The sequence below is a fragment of the Elephas maximus genome, chromosome 23, assembly GCF_024166365.1.
Source record: "Elephas maximus indicus isolate mEleMax1 chromosome 23, mEleMax1 primary haplotype, whole genome shotgun sequence".
NCBI classification, from domain to species: Eukaryota; Metazoa; Chordata; class Mammalia; order Proboscidea; family Elephantidae; genus Elephas; species Elephas maximus.
In genome coordinates, this window is record NC_064841.1 from 37,002,639 (window position 1) to 37,017,385 (window position 14,747).

The window sequence follows — 14,747 nt, forward strand, 5'->3', positions numbered from 1 at the left end:
TGCCAGCACCAATAAAGAGGCCTCAGACAAAAACACTATTAAAGCCTTCAATCACCTGGCAGACTTAGGCTACAAAGCCTCAAAAGAAACAGCCCAGGTTACTCTCCAAGAGGTCCAATACCTAGGCTTTTCCCTTACAGAGGGACAAAGAACTCTCCTCCCAGCCCATAAAGAGGCTATTTGCCAAACTCAAGTCCCCTCAACAAAGTAGCAACTCCGAGGTTTTTGGGGATGGCAGGGTCCTGCCGAATTTGGATCCCTAACTTTGGATTCATTGCAAAACCCCTATATGAGGCCACAAAGGGAGCAGATAGTGATCATTTTATATGGACGCCCTAGTGCCAACAGGCATTTCAAAAACTGAAACTCTACCTCATGAGGGCCCTGCCCTCGGCCTCCCAAATCTAACCAAGGCTTTTGAGCTCTATGTACATGCGAGACAACTTGTTGCTCTTGGGATCCTCACACAAATGCTGTGGGGCCCCTGAAGAGACCGGTAGGGTATTTTTCAAAACAGATAGACTCTGTAGCCCAGGGCCGGCCTGCCTGCCGTAGGGAAGTGGCAACCACTTGTGATCTAATCCTGGAAGCTGAAAAACTGACTATCTAGCAGCTCATGGTAGTATACATCCCTCATGCAGTTTTGACCTTGCTAGAACAAAAGGGTGGACTCTGGTTAACTACCGGTTGGATGGGAAGGTACCAGGCTATTTTACTAGACAACTCCTTGACCACCCTGAGGTATGTACCACCTTGAACTCTACCACCCTGCTCCCCACGCCATCACTGGATAGGGACCAATGACACGATTGTGTCGAGGCAATAGAAGAGGTCTTCTCCAGACCAGCCCTTAGAGACTCCAGATTTAGAGCTGTTCGCTGATGGCAGCAACTTTGTAAAAGAAGGTATATGACATGCTGGGTTTGCAGTTGTCCACATCAAACCCACTCCAGGGGTGATCAAAGCCAAACCCCTACCTATTGGAACATTGGCTCAAAAGGCAGAAATAATTTTAGCCTTTACCAGGGCCCTCCACCTAGCCACAGGTAAGAGGGTCAGAGTTTGGACTGACTCACGTTATGCCTTCTCTGTGGTACACGCCCATGGCACCATCTGGTGAGAAAGGGGAATGTTAACGGCTAACAATAAAGAAATTAAACATGGACAACAAATACTAGAACTCTTGGAGGCTATACTCTTACCCACTGAGGTAGCAGTTGTGTTTTGCCCTGGGCAGCAGAAGGGGACATCTCCAGAGGCCCAGGGTAACAACTTTGCTGACCAAGCCGCCAAACAAGCAGCAAGACAGTAAGCTCACCCTCAACAGAGCCTGCCTAGGCATGTCCCCTAAGGGACCTTCAGCCCGTTTATACCCTCAAGGACAAAAAAAAAAGGAAGAGCAGGGGTTCACTGAAGAAGGACACTGGTATAAAAACCCTGAGGGCAAGGTATATATACCTAAGGGACAATTGTGGATGATCCTCAAAACTCTCCACAAAGGTACCCATTGGGGAGTAGAGGCTACTCAAAACTGGGCTAGACCTGTAATGACAGGACCTCGAATGGCCCGTGTCATCTGAGAAATAGTTTGCAGATGTGAAATTTGTATGTTGAACAACCCGTGACACACACTGCTACTCCCCATTCAAGGAACACAATATAGAGGACAATACCCAGAAGACTTGCAGGTAGATTTTACAGTCAAGACCCCTGCCCCTGGAGGCCTGAGATACCTACTAGTCTTGGTAGATAACCTTTACAAATCAGGTTGATGCTCCTGCAAGACAGAAAAAGCTGCAGAAGTGGGAAAGGCCTCGTTAGAACAAGTCATCCCGTAGTTTGGGCTCCCGGCCTCCATCCAATCAGACAATGGGCTAGCATTTGTGACTGAAATAATGCACTCCATATCCTCTGCGTTGGGAGTTAAGTAGAAATTACATGCTGCTTTGAGGCCCGAATCCTCAGGAAAAGTAGAAAAGATGAACCACACCTGAAAAAAGGCTATTGTCAAACCGTGTCAAGAAACCCATCTATCTTGGGTAAAGGCTCTGCCATTGGCTCTCTTGAAGATAAGGGTTGCATCTAGAAGTGGGCTTAAATTAAGCCCTAAGGCGGGCAGATTGGGACTCTCACTTAGAACAAAAGGCCTCAATCCAAGCTTACCTACAAGCCTTGTAGGCAGCTCAGTCATCACTAACTTAATGCTCTGAAGAAGCTCTGTCCTTTCCTTCTGATGCCCCTCTCCATTTTTTCCAACCGGGTGACTGGGTTCTCCTTAAACACTGGGAGACGGATCATGGCCTGCAGGAAGTGTGGGGGGGACCCTATCTTGTTTTATTAACCACCCACTCTTCTGTAAAACTAGAGGGAGTGAGGCCTTGGATCCATTACACCCAGATTAAGAAGGCTCCACCTGTCACTGAGGCCAGAACTTCTAGAGACACAGAAACAGTTCGCTGTGACCCTCCCTGGAAAGCAGGACAGGAGACCTCAGGTGGCTGTTCAAGAAAAATAACCTTTAAGAGATAAGTGAAAACAGGTTTTTTGCCTGAGGTGCTCTATTTCAAACACCTCTTTCGACCTTCCATATAACCTGTTCAATAGTTATTTTTAATTGCCTCTACTACTCTTAAGGGTATGACACTCAGTCTAACCCTCACCTTTGTTTGGCCTGGAGTGGGAGACCCCTAATATCCAACTTAAAGCCCTAGTTTCCCCATGGGGTGAAAATACTATTATTCAAATTTCTCAGGCTGCCGCCACTTGGGGCGATCTCAAAAATTGTTGGTTTGTCATCAACATCCCCAGAGTGAGGGGTGTGGCCTAGCTACCACTGTCCCTGTAACCAATTTGTCAAATGTACCCAAGTAGTCCAAGGAGAGAGAGCCTCAATATATACCCTTACCCCAATTTTTATTGTCTCCCTTCTTAACATACCACTGCAATATCCTTGTTTTAATATGACTGACTTTTATAACTACACCCAGGGGAACCAGTCTACTTGTGAGAACACTAAAAACCTAATTTGGAATCACACACTCTCCCAGTTTACGGATGCCTTCACCTTTACTGATAAAACCTGGAAATGGGCATCAGATTGGAACTCTATATCATGTTCTCCAAATACAACTCATGTTTGTCTTAACAACAGTAGAAATGTTTGTAGAAATGACTCTAAACCAATGCCTTGTAAATACTTAATACAAGGGCCGTGTACCTCAATATCCAAGAAACTGGGCCCAGCTGTCTCCGGTTTGTGCTAATAAGACCCTCCAGAAACTCTGGGAGCCTGCATGTCAGCTAAGAACAACTTGGAGACCCCCAGGCATCCTACCAGGGTGTGTAGGTACTGATTCCTGGCATAACCAAACAAACATCACCCTAAATATTCATCAAACATGTCCCCCACCTGGATACATCTTGGTTTGTGGGCAGTCCTCAATCCTCACTTTCCCAATTGTGCATCCCTAGGCGAGATGACCTCCGAATTGTAGCCACCCATTGTCTAAACCCCTTCCTCACAAATAGACAGTGTGTGCTAGCCCACATATAACCAACTGTCCATAACTATCTTTAACAGCAGCGGGGAGGTGATAAAACCTCCCCTTCAAAAGTAAGGGATTTTAGGTATTTTTTTTATCTTTGGGCAATAAAGTCATTCAACCTGGCAGTACCCTGGGCAGGCATTTTAAATCACGAGCTCATGCTGGCCAATCTCACTTACACCTTAGAACACATTGCTAATGAAACAGGAGCTTCCATCAAGCTTCAACAACAATCCCTAGATTCCCTTGTTAACATGGTCATTGACAGCCACATGACACTGGATTTCCTTCTCGCTGAAGAAGGAGGAGTGTGGCCTGCTGTATGTATGTTAATAACTCAGCCAAAGTAGAGCTCAATATTCGGCACATTCTTGAACAAGTATCTTGGTTAAAAAGGCTACAAACCACCATCATATCAGCCAGCAATCTGCCTGGCATTACCAGCAACTTAAAGGGAGGGTGGTTTTCACAATTGTTTAGCTGGTTATGGCCCCTAGTTCCCCAAATCTGCATGATCCTCACTCTTCTTCTATTTGGCTCTTGCATTTTTAATTGTCTCATAAAATTTGTTTCTTCCAGACTTGAAAAGCTACATTTCAAATGGTAGCAGTCCAAGGATTCCAGCCAGTCCCCTAAGAAGAAGCAGTACACAGGTTCCATGAAGGCCCCTAACTTCACCCCTTTTCAGCATGAAGAACTTACAAAAGTTGAGACCTCCATCCCAATCTCCCCCTTTTTAAAGATTAACGAGAACCTATTAGAGGAGAGGAGGGGTTGAAAATCCCAATCAACATGCCTTCCCCCCTTTCTTTGTCTTGCTAACCACCAGCCCGTTTTGAGCAATATTTTTCAGAAAATCGCAGCAGGTAGTGGCTCCATCCACTGAACTAGCCCAAGCTACACCTTGAAGCATGCACAGATTGAAGAGATCACATCCTTCAACTGACCCCGGACCCGACTGTCACCAGAAAGTATGATATTTCCCAGCCCATGATTTCACCCGATTCCATTTTAGAAGCAAGAAGTCCCACTATACGCACATCCGACGGAAGATGATTTAATATCCTGTCCTCCAAACATGGGCATGGGAGGGCTAAGGGTGGAAAGTTCTGGGTACCAATCCCAATCCCTGATGCCATTGGAAACAAAAAGCTCCCAGCCCCCTTAGACGGTGAGTACGTGGCCTAATGGTTGCTGGGCCCCACGCTACTCCTTGTATGCGCAGACAATAAACTTGCCGCTTTCTGTTTCCCTTGCAGTTAGTGTCCATCTTATTTCAATCAGCTAAGACAGGACAAGAACCTGAATGGCATTCAGTTACAGTACCGCTAAATGTTGCATAGGATATGAGGAAATCCACCTCAAGAGAGTTTGCAGACACATTTTTTACCTGAAAATTATCTTTTAACATTATCTGATGAGACATTCCAAAAATATTTTCGAATATTTACTAAGTGCCTTGAATAGCAAAAAGAAAAAACAATTCTGAGTGGGGTGTTATTTTTTTCCAGCAATGGAACATTCAAGAAATGTGACAAGGAAGAGTGAAATGTTAAGTCAGAAGTATTCCTGGCACAGAACTGCACAAAACTGAGAAAAGGTCAGTAAAAGATGAAGAAAAAAAAGGGAAGGAAGGGAGGGAAAAAGAGATATTGTTCAGCAACTTATTGTAATGAGGAGACAAAGAGAAGCTACCAAAGCAGATAGACTATGAATTAAAAAAAAAAAGAATTACCAAAAGGATCGGATAAGAAAGACAATAGTGTGTCTGTCAGTGACAACAAATGTTGCCTCTGAAAGTTCTAAAGAGGCAAGAGAGAGAGAATGGGTGAATGATAAGGCCCAATTTCCCTTAACAAATGCAGGACAAGGTAAACCACAGAGGAAACACTTGATGAAGATGAATAGAAACAGAAGAAAGTCACATTTTCTTTATCATTAAAAGTCTTTCATTTGCATCAGACTACCAAAATACTTGCAATTCTTCTTCATTCTTTATCCACCACTTTCAGTTTTGGATATGCCCATGAGTAAAATGAACATTTTACTTTCCCTGGCATCACTCCATCTTTCTCATTCTTCTCTTTCTCTTTTCCCTCCAACCGTTATCTCTTAAACAGATTCAATGCTAGCCAGCATTGTGTTTTAATGCAGTAAAACTTCTATTTTATGAATAGATAGAAAAAAAGTGTAAATTGAAGTGTAAATCATTAACGGGGATGCTCTTTTCCATGTTTTAACATTAACAAAATCACTAAAACTTGTGGAAGCACAGCATTCCAATAATATCTTTATAAGAATACATTTGGCTTTGTTATCCCTGAGTCTAGCAAATTGTTAAGCACTTGACTATTAACTGAAAGGTTGGCAGTTCGGTCTCACCCAGAGGCACCTAAAGAGGAAGGTCTAGCAATCTACTTTCAACAGGTCACAGTCCGGAAAAGCATATGAAGTGCAGTTCTACTCTGACACACCTGGGGTCATTATGTATTGGAATCGATTCAAAGCAACTTTTTTTTTTCTTAAACTTCCAGTCACCTGTCTTGTATAATGTTTAACAGGTCATTTTGCAACACTTCTCTAGCTCTTAGATTTTGACTCATGGAAAATAATGGTAAATTTTAGCAAAATGTAATTATATTTTAATTAAAGGAATGAATCAGATTACCAAACTCCAGTACATTATCAAAAAATGCATGAATCATACTGTCTGAAATTGTTTTCTTGTATTTTTCAAAACAAAGTATGCATTCTTTTTCCAAGAACATGAGGGGATGCTACAGCCCCAAATATAAAAATTTTATAATAGTAGTAATAATAATAACAATGGCAAGGAACACATCTAGATACTTTGCCAAGTATCTAGCGGGAAAAGTTAAATTCGAGTTCTTATCATAGCTCTTCTTAAAACAATTGTTATGCAAATTTATCAAATGTTCACATAAAGCATACTTTTAAATCATCTCATTTAAACTGCAGGAATTCCAGTTTTCTCAGCTTTCCCTTTGCAAATCCTTTTTGGAATCCTTGTGTAATGCTGAGTGAGGGCTTCAGTGGTTCAGTGATAGAATTCTTGCCTCCCATGTGGGAGACCCAGCTTCAGTTCCTGGACAACGTATTTCATTTACAGTCACCACCCTATGGATCACAATCTGCAACCTGGCCGACTGGACGGCAGCTAACAAAAACAGTGTAATGCTCATGTTTCCCAAATCCAAACATTTTGCCTTTTGTCTCTGAAGGCTCTAGGGTCTCAGAAGACAGATTCTATCTTCTGGAGACTGTCTTTTGCTGTCTTAAAGGAAACTAGCTCTGTGTTCGTCCAGGCCCCATCTTCCTAAAGCCCGAAGAGAAAAAGACAATTTTCTTTGTCCTCATTTTCTGGCTTAAGCATCAATCTCTTCTCAGTTTGACTGTTGTTGTTGTTGTTAGGTGCCATCGAGTTGGTTCCGACTCATAGTAACCCTATGCACAACAGAATGAAACACTGCCTGGTCTCAGTGTGATTACAAGTAGAAAATTCTATTTATTTTCAGGAAACCCTAAACTTACACTCACTGCCAATGGGGTAGTTTTCTTCTCTGCTCTCTACTACCCACTGTCCATTCCTCCCACCCCATCACCCCACCAAATATATCAAAATGAAGAGTTCAGTAACACCAGTAGTCTTAGAGTAACACTAAATATGCATGGAAAATCAACAGTCTAGTCAGAGAACATTTCTGAAGGACAGCATTTTCAAATATCAACTTGGCAGAACAGACATATTTAAGTTGAATATTCAGATTGTTTGCATGGTTGTAAGCAATATTAACTATTACCTCCATCTCAAAAATTCTTCAATACATTTTACATCGTTCATATTTTTCTGAAAGTGAATTATTTCATGGGCAAATTTAAGAGGAGAATTAAAATTGGTTGACATCTGTGTTAGTTTCCTAGAGCTGCTGCAACAAAGTATCACAAAGTGAGCCACTTAACAATTTATTAGAGACTAACCACTCCACCCGTTGCCATCCAGTTGATTCTGACACATAGCGACACTATAGGACAGAGTAGAACTGCCCCATCCTTGGAGTGGCTGGTGGATTCAAACTTCTGACCTTTTGGTTAGCAGCTGAGCTTTTAACCACTGTGCCACCAGCACTCCAAGAGGAGACTAAAAAACCAAACCAAACCCATTGCCGTAGAATCAATTCCAACTCATAGTGAGTCTATAGAACAGAGTAGAACTGCTCCACAGAGTTTCCAAGGAGCACCTGGTGGATTTGAACTGCTGATCTTTTGGTTAGCAGCTATAGCACTTAACCATTACACCACCAAGGTTTCCAACAGGAGACTAAAACCAAAACCAAACCCATTGCCATCAAGTCAATTCCTACTCAACCACTCTACTCAACTATGACCTCATGTTAACGGATAACATGTTTAAAGACCCCATTTCCAAACAAGGTTACATTTACAGGTACAGGGAGTTAGGACATCAACACAACTTTTGGTAGGATACTATTTAATCCATAACAACATCCACCTGGCATTTTATACTATCAAGGACTTACTTTTCGAAATTCTTCCTTTGGCTTCCATGACAGTATTAACATCAGGTTTGCCCTCTTCTTTCTCTCTGAATACTTCTAATCATTATTTGCAATTGTTATAGTTTCTATTTCCACTATGCCATTCTCTTGAGATCCATATATATTTTTGTTCCCTTACTAGATATTGTCAAATGAATGTTTCAAGAATCTGAAATTCAACATATTTTCCACAGTATTTTCTGATCTTTTCTCCCAAAATGTTCTCTACAACAGATTTCATCTGCAGTATAAATTAGTGAGACTTACTCTGTTCCTGAGTTACACAACCTTGCTAGAGACTTTGTCCTGCTAGGAAGTGACCTTCCTTACCACCTATGAGACTTGGACTGTTTAGGTCAAGTACCAATGCAATTTTCTTGGGCAGTACTATGTAAGCATTGGCTTCACATATAAAGCCAATTCTTGTTCCTCAATAGTAGCCTTGTCTTACCGGAGTAAATGAGATTTATCCTCAAATATGACACTCCAGTTATGGCCTTAGGTGCATAGTCAATTTGTTCAAATATGTCCTTGTAAAGAGTAGGACAGATTCTTATTGCACTTATGCAAATAGCTACATTACCAGGAAAAGTAATGAGACTCAGTAAAAACATGTGTTTCTGAATTCTAAAAAGATAGCAGGAATCAGGAAGTCCCTGGGTGGCATAAACAGTTAACATGCTGGAAAGGTTGGTGGTTTGAGTCCACCCAGAGGTACCTCTGAAGAAAGGCCTGGTAATCTACTTCCAAAAAATCACCAATTAAAAACCCTGTGGGCAATAGTTCTACACTGACACACATGGGTTGCCATCAGTAGGAATCATCAGGACTGCAACTGGTTACTGGTAGGGAGAATCAGACTAATGGTTCATTCAGTTTCCGAAAGTATGGCCTGTTAAAATGTGGGTTAGAGATAAGAAGAAATTGAATGGGCCTTTTCACAGAGAAATAAAAGAATATATACAATGCTGACAACATTCTAAACAATAAAATTTTCCTTATTCATTCATTCAGTCCTATGTTATTAATTCTTGTTTCACAAACTCTTAGGTTGGCAGTATACTTTCACGTAGTATTTCCACTTCTAGATGAAGAGTCTAGAAAATTCTGACTCAGTCTATGAGGGCAGTCTTAAAGTTGCCTAAGCAGTATTAGCTTAGATGTCTTTATCCAGGAGAATAATCCATTGATCTATTGAACAGCTCAGAGTATCTAGTGTGGTCCTTTCCATGAAGAACCAAGAGTGCCCTTAGCTGAAGAGAAAAATCTTAGTCTGTAACTTATAGCAGAGTCTTCCGACAAGCATCAGGAAACAGAAAACTGTTTGATAATGAAACAGTTAATTTATTATAATAACCAATAATACCAAAGTATAGAAAAGTAAAATTCTCTATTGCTGATGTTGTTGAGCACCATCAAGTTGATTCTAACTCATAGTGACCCTGTAGGACAGAGTAGAACTGCCCCATAGGGTTTTCTAAGCTGTAATCTTTATGACAGCAGATTACCAGGTCTTTCTCCCATGGAGCTGCTGAATGGGTTCAAACCACCCACTTTTCAGTTACTAGCTTAGAGCTTAACCATTGTGCCATTAGAACTCCTTAAAATTTTCTATCAGGGTATAGTGTGTAGCTATTTCATAAGAATTTGATCAATATTTCTCCTGAGGACAATATTTTCTGGACAATGGAATAGTAATAATTTTCTAGGGCCTTCCCAAAAATAATAATAAAAAATACAATATATGAAATAGTAAAATTAATAATATTTTTCCTATAAATTTAACTTAGAGATGGTGGGGCATCTCTTTTGAATTGACAGTTCTTCCTACATAACTCTTACAGTAATGTTGAAGTAATTAAGAAATGTGGAGCGTGTCAAACAAACCTAGTCGTTTCTAGCACCACCACTCTTGTTATAAGGTGAAATAACAAATCTTTGTGATTATCTTGAGGTGCTCTGAAAAATCTCAAAGATAATTTTCACTGTGAAAGATAACTTCAAAAATCTTATTTTTTAATTTAGGTTCATATCCTGGGAAAGCAAAATCAAAAGTTTCGTCAAAGGAGATTTGGTCATTTAATAAAGATAGGATCATGGGTACCTGAGAAACTATATTTAGTTACCTACTTATTCAAAGTGACAAAATATCTTAAATTAAACATAGAAGAAGGTAACCTGATTTTAAGGAAGCTTTAACTCTCCATAAAGAAAAGCCTTTGTCCTTTGTGTTTTTGTGTATTATTATTGTGGTTTTTATTTTATTTTATTAAGTATGTGAGAAAGTAAATACAAAGCAAAGAAAATTATTCTGGAGAGACCTGAAACCTGATATCTGGATAGATTAAACAGAAGGTAAAGAAAAAATTTTCACTACCCCATATTAAGAACCTGAAGACCAATTTATCATTTTAATAGAAAGAGTCAAATATAATATTTGCTGGTGAAAAATTTATAAGTTTGTTTTCTTATTAGTAAACCCATTAAAATAGAGCCATCTTAGGGAAAATTTTCATTGGTTCATTTCAGACTTTAGGATATGCAGATATTTTACCAAGGCAAATAAAAAATCCCTTTCTGCAAATCTTCTATAGATCCTCTGTAACTAATCCAGTTGTGTGTTTCATTATCCTCTTTCACATTCACGAACACACACACTTTAAGACAAAACTACCATCTTTCCATCTTGATAAACAAAAACCTATTTCACTACTGTGTCTACACATTCTTATATTACTGCCACCATTGTTACCAATATAGTCTGAATCACTTGTATTAGTAACATTTAACCAAAGCAGTTAACTTCTATTTTGTACAGTAAACTGAGAAGATAGTTGAGAATTATGTCATATATTATAATTTTTGCAAATCGACAAATCTTGCTTGCTGCAGCCACACAACACTTTTACATCTTTTAAAGTTGCAAGTGAACTCATTCATTATCATGACCCAAAGATGTAGACATTTTATAGTATATGAACATAAGAAGAAAAACTTTATAAACTTAATATGATGCTTAGTAATCACTGCTTTAATATTCAATCATACTTTGGAATTACCTGGGATTCCAATGATTACTCATTAATTAATTCAATTTAATGTCATGCCATAGTTTAAAAAAAAAAAATAGTTTTAAGTTACCTACAAATCTTAGACATTGGGTTAGGCTGTTTTTGCTTTTGTTAGTTGCCATTAGATTGGCTCCGATTCGTGGCAACTTCATGTACAACAGAGCTAAACATTGCCTGGTCCTGCTCCATCTTCATGATCTTTGATATGTTTGAGCCCGCTGTTGTAGCTATTATGTTCATCCATCTTATTGAGGGTTTGCCTCGTTTTCATTGATCCTGTGCTTTACCAAACATGATGTCTTTTTCTAGAGATTGGTCTTGCCTGATGAGGTGTCCAAAGTGAAGAAGACAGAGTTTTGCCATCCCAGCTTCTAAGGAACATTCCGGTTTCATTTCTTCTAAGACTAATTTGTTTATTCTCCCAGCAGTTCATCGTATATTCCATACTCTTTACCAGTACCACAAATCAAATGCGTCAATTCTTCTTCTGTCTTCTTTTTTCATTGTCCAGCTTTCTCATACGTATAAGGCAATTGAAAAAACCTGAGCTTGGGACATGTGCAACTTAGTCATCAAAGTGACATCTTTGCTTTCTGAACTTTAAAGAGGTCTTTTGCAACAGATTTGTCCACATCCCGACATACTACAAAATATTTTTACTATTATAAACAATGTTTACCATTAGTATGATTCAATTTACTTGAATTTAGTTGAATGCAGTTTACCTTTTTTTTCACACTATTAACTTTATGTAAGCATAATATTAGTTTATTTGATCAGTAAAACAATATAAGAAATTTATGAAGTTAAGACTAATCTCTGTGTGAAACTCAAATCTTTTAGAAAATAAAACATGTACTTACATTATTTTTTTGCAGTCCTGGTGGTGTAGTGGTTAAGAGCTTGGCTGCTAAGTGAAAGGTCAGCAGTGTGAATCCACCAGCAGTCCTTGAAAACCCTATGGGGCAGTTCTACTGTGCCCGTAGGGTCGCTATGAGTTGGAATTGACTCTGTGGCAAAGGGTTTGTTGGAAGCTGGTGGTGTAGTGATAAAGAGGTATGATTACTAATCAAAAGGTCAGCAGTTTGAATCCACCAGGCACCCCTTGGAAACCCTATGGGGCAAATCTACTCTGTCCTATAGGGCCGCTATAAGTTGGAATCCATTCAGTGGTAATGGGCTATGACTTTTCCTTTTGCCTTCTAAATGAGGAGTTACCTACAGTTTTTTCAGTCACTCAGATAGTGAAAAATTCAGCCCAATTTAAAACCTCCCAAATTCCATGCAATTAAACTTCTCACTTCTACCAGTTCTAACCTAACTTAGGTCAGGATCTGTGATGTGGAGCCTGAGGTGACATTTATATATATATTTTTTAATTTATTATCTTCTCACTAACTGTTGTTATAATCAGAACAAGTAGGATAAAGTGCATTTATCAGCCATCCTGATAACTCCCTGCAAAGACATTCCTGATGGGCCTTTTCAACTTTCTCCCTCTTATAATTTCAAGGTGAGTAAAATTCAAATGTTGGCTGGGGATGTAAAGTAATTTCTTAACATGTTCTCCTAGGTGAACTGGCACTTTACTTTGTGACAAGCATCTACTTGCACCTATAATATTAATCTTGGCACTAGGAATCTCTGCTGAAACTCTGAGACAACAGAAAAATATATATTAGTGTAATCACATGCCAAGCACTTTCCTGAACACTCTATATGTATTAACACCTTATTAAAAGATGACGTTATTATTACACCTATTAGATATAATCAACTGCAATATAAAGACATTAAGTAACTTGGATAAGTTACTAGCAGTACTGAATTACAACCTTTCCTTATATCAAATTAAAGAACTAAAGATGTTCTTATATTAAAAAAAAAAAAGATTTAACTATTTTGATCTCCTATAGTCTAATACATTAGCCTTGTTGTGAGGTACGGTTAAGTTGGTTCTGACTAACAGTGACTCTGTGTACAACAGAAAAAAATACTTCCTGATCCTAGCCCATTCTCACAGCCTGTGCTAAGTTTGAGCCCACGTTGCACCCATATTGTCAATCCATCTCATTGAGGGTCTTCCTCTTTTTCACTGAAAAAGGCTGCTTGTTCATGGGGTTGCAGGAGTTGGTGAATCCAAAATTATCGGTTCAAGTGGCAGGCTGCTGGCTCATGTCCCAAGAACTGGAGGTCAGGGGATGCTGAGGTGAATGCAGGATAGAATGCAAGATTGACAGCAAACTATGCCAGAACACCCATATATATTGGGTGCAGGCCACACCCCCAAGGAAACTCCACTTTAAACTGATTGCTGCTCACAGCAGATCACAAAATGGAGGATGATTACATAATATCTGCCAAGCCACTGAGAATCACGGCCTAGCAAAGTTGACACATGACCTTAACCATCACAGCACACCCCTTGTCAACTTGGCATCTGTACACATCTCCTTAAACAATACGTAATTTCTAGATAAAGACAAATATAAAGTCATGCTTGCACCTAACATGACACAACTAACATGTGTACAACCAAAATGCACTAGCCCCATTTACGTACATTTCAATATATATATTTATGGGAGCCCTGGTTTTTTGGTAGTGCAGTAGTTAAGATCTTGGCTGCTAACCAAAAAGTCAGTAGTTTCTAGCTGCTCCTTGAAGACAATATGGGGCAGTTCTTCTTCGTCCTATGGGTCAGAAACCACTAGATGACAATTAGATTGTTTTTGTTTTTGGTATGTGGTAAGTGCTACAGCTGCTAAACAAAATGTCAGCAGTTCGAATCTACCAGGCACTCCTTGGAAACTCTATGGTGCAGTTGTACTCCATCCTATAGGGTCACTATAAGCTGGAATGACTGGACGGCAACAGATGTGGTTTGCTTGGTTTGATACATATATATATATATATATAGTCACACATACATGTATAATGAAACAAGGAAGAAATGCTCGGCAAGCACCTCAGCTGGTCATGGTTCTTTGCCTAGTGGGGTGACCGAAGCCTTCATTCCTGAAGGATCTGGGCCATTAGTAGTTATGGCAGCATTGAGTTGCTGTTGTTCGCCATTGATTTTAATTACACAGTATGATAGTACTAAAAGACGTCCCAAGGGATCTCCTGTATTCCATACACACTCCTCTTTGCCTCCATTATGTGATAGCAATCCAGTTTCCCCTAGGTAGTTGAGAGCAATGACTCCAGCTAATATGATGACTCCATTATTTGTCTGTTAATCCAGAGGCATGACAAGCCCAAAGTGGACAGGTGGCACTCTTAATTTCCATTTCAACGAAATTAGTGTATGTCTCCTGGTGGGAACATTCCCCCCTTTGGAGCTAAGACCTCTAGACCCACATAGTGTCATGGGGACAGGAAGCAAAAATTTTGCAAGTGAGTTGCTAGGGGTAATAATGAGTGCTGAGACTCCCATTTCCATCCCTTGATTTCTGGTCCCATTAATCCTGGATATGGGAGAAACAGCACCATATGTTAGATGCTGGTTTAGAACATATACATCCTCCTGGAGAACACTCTCCCAACCTTGT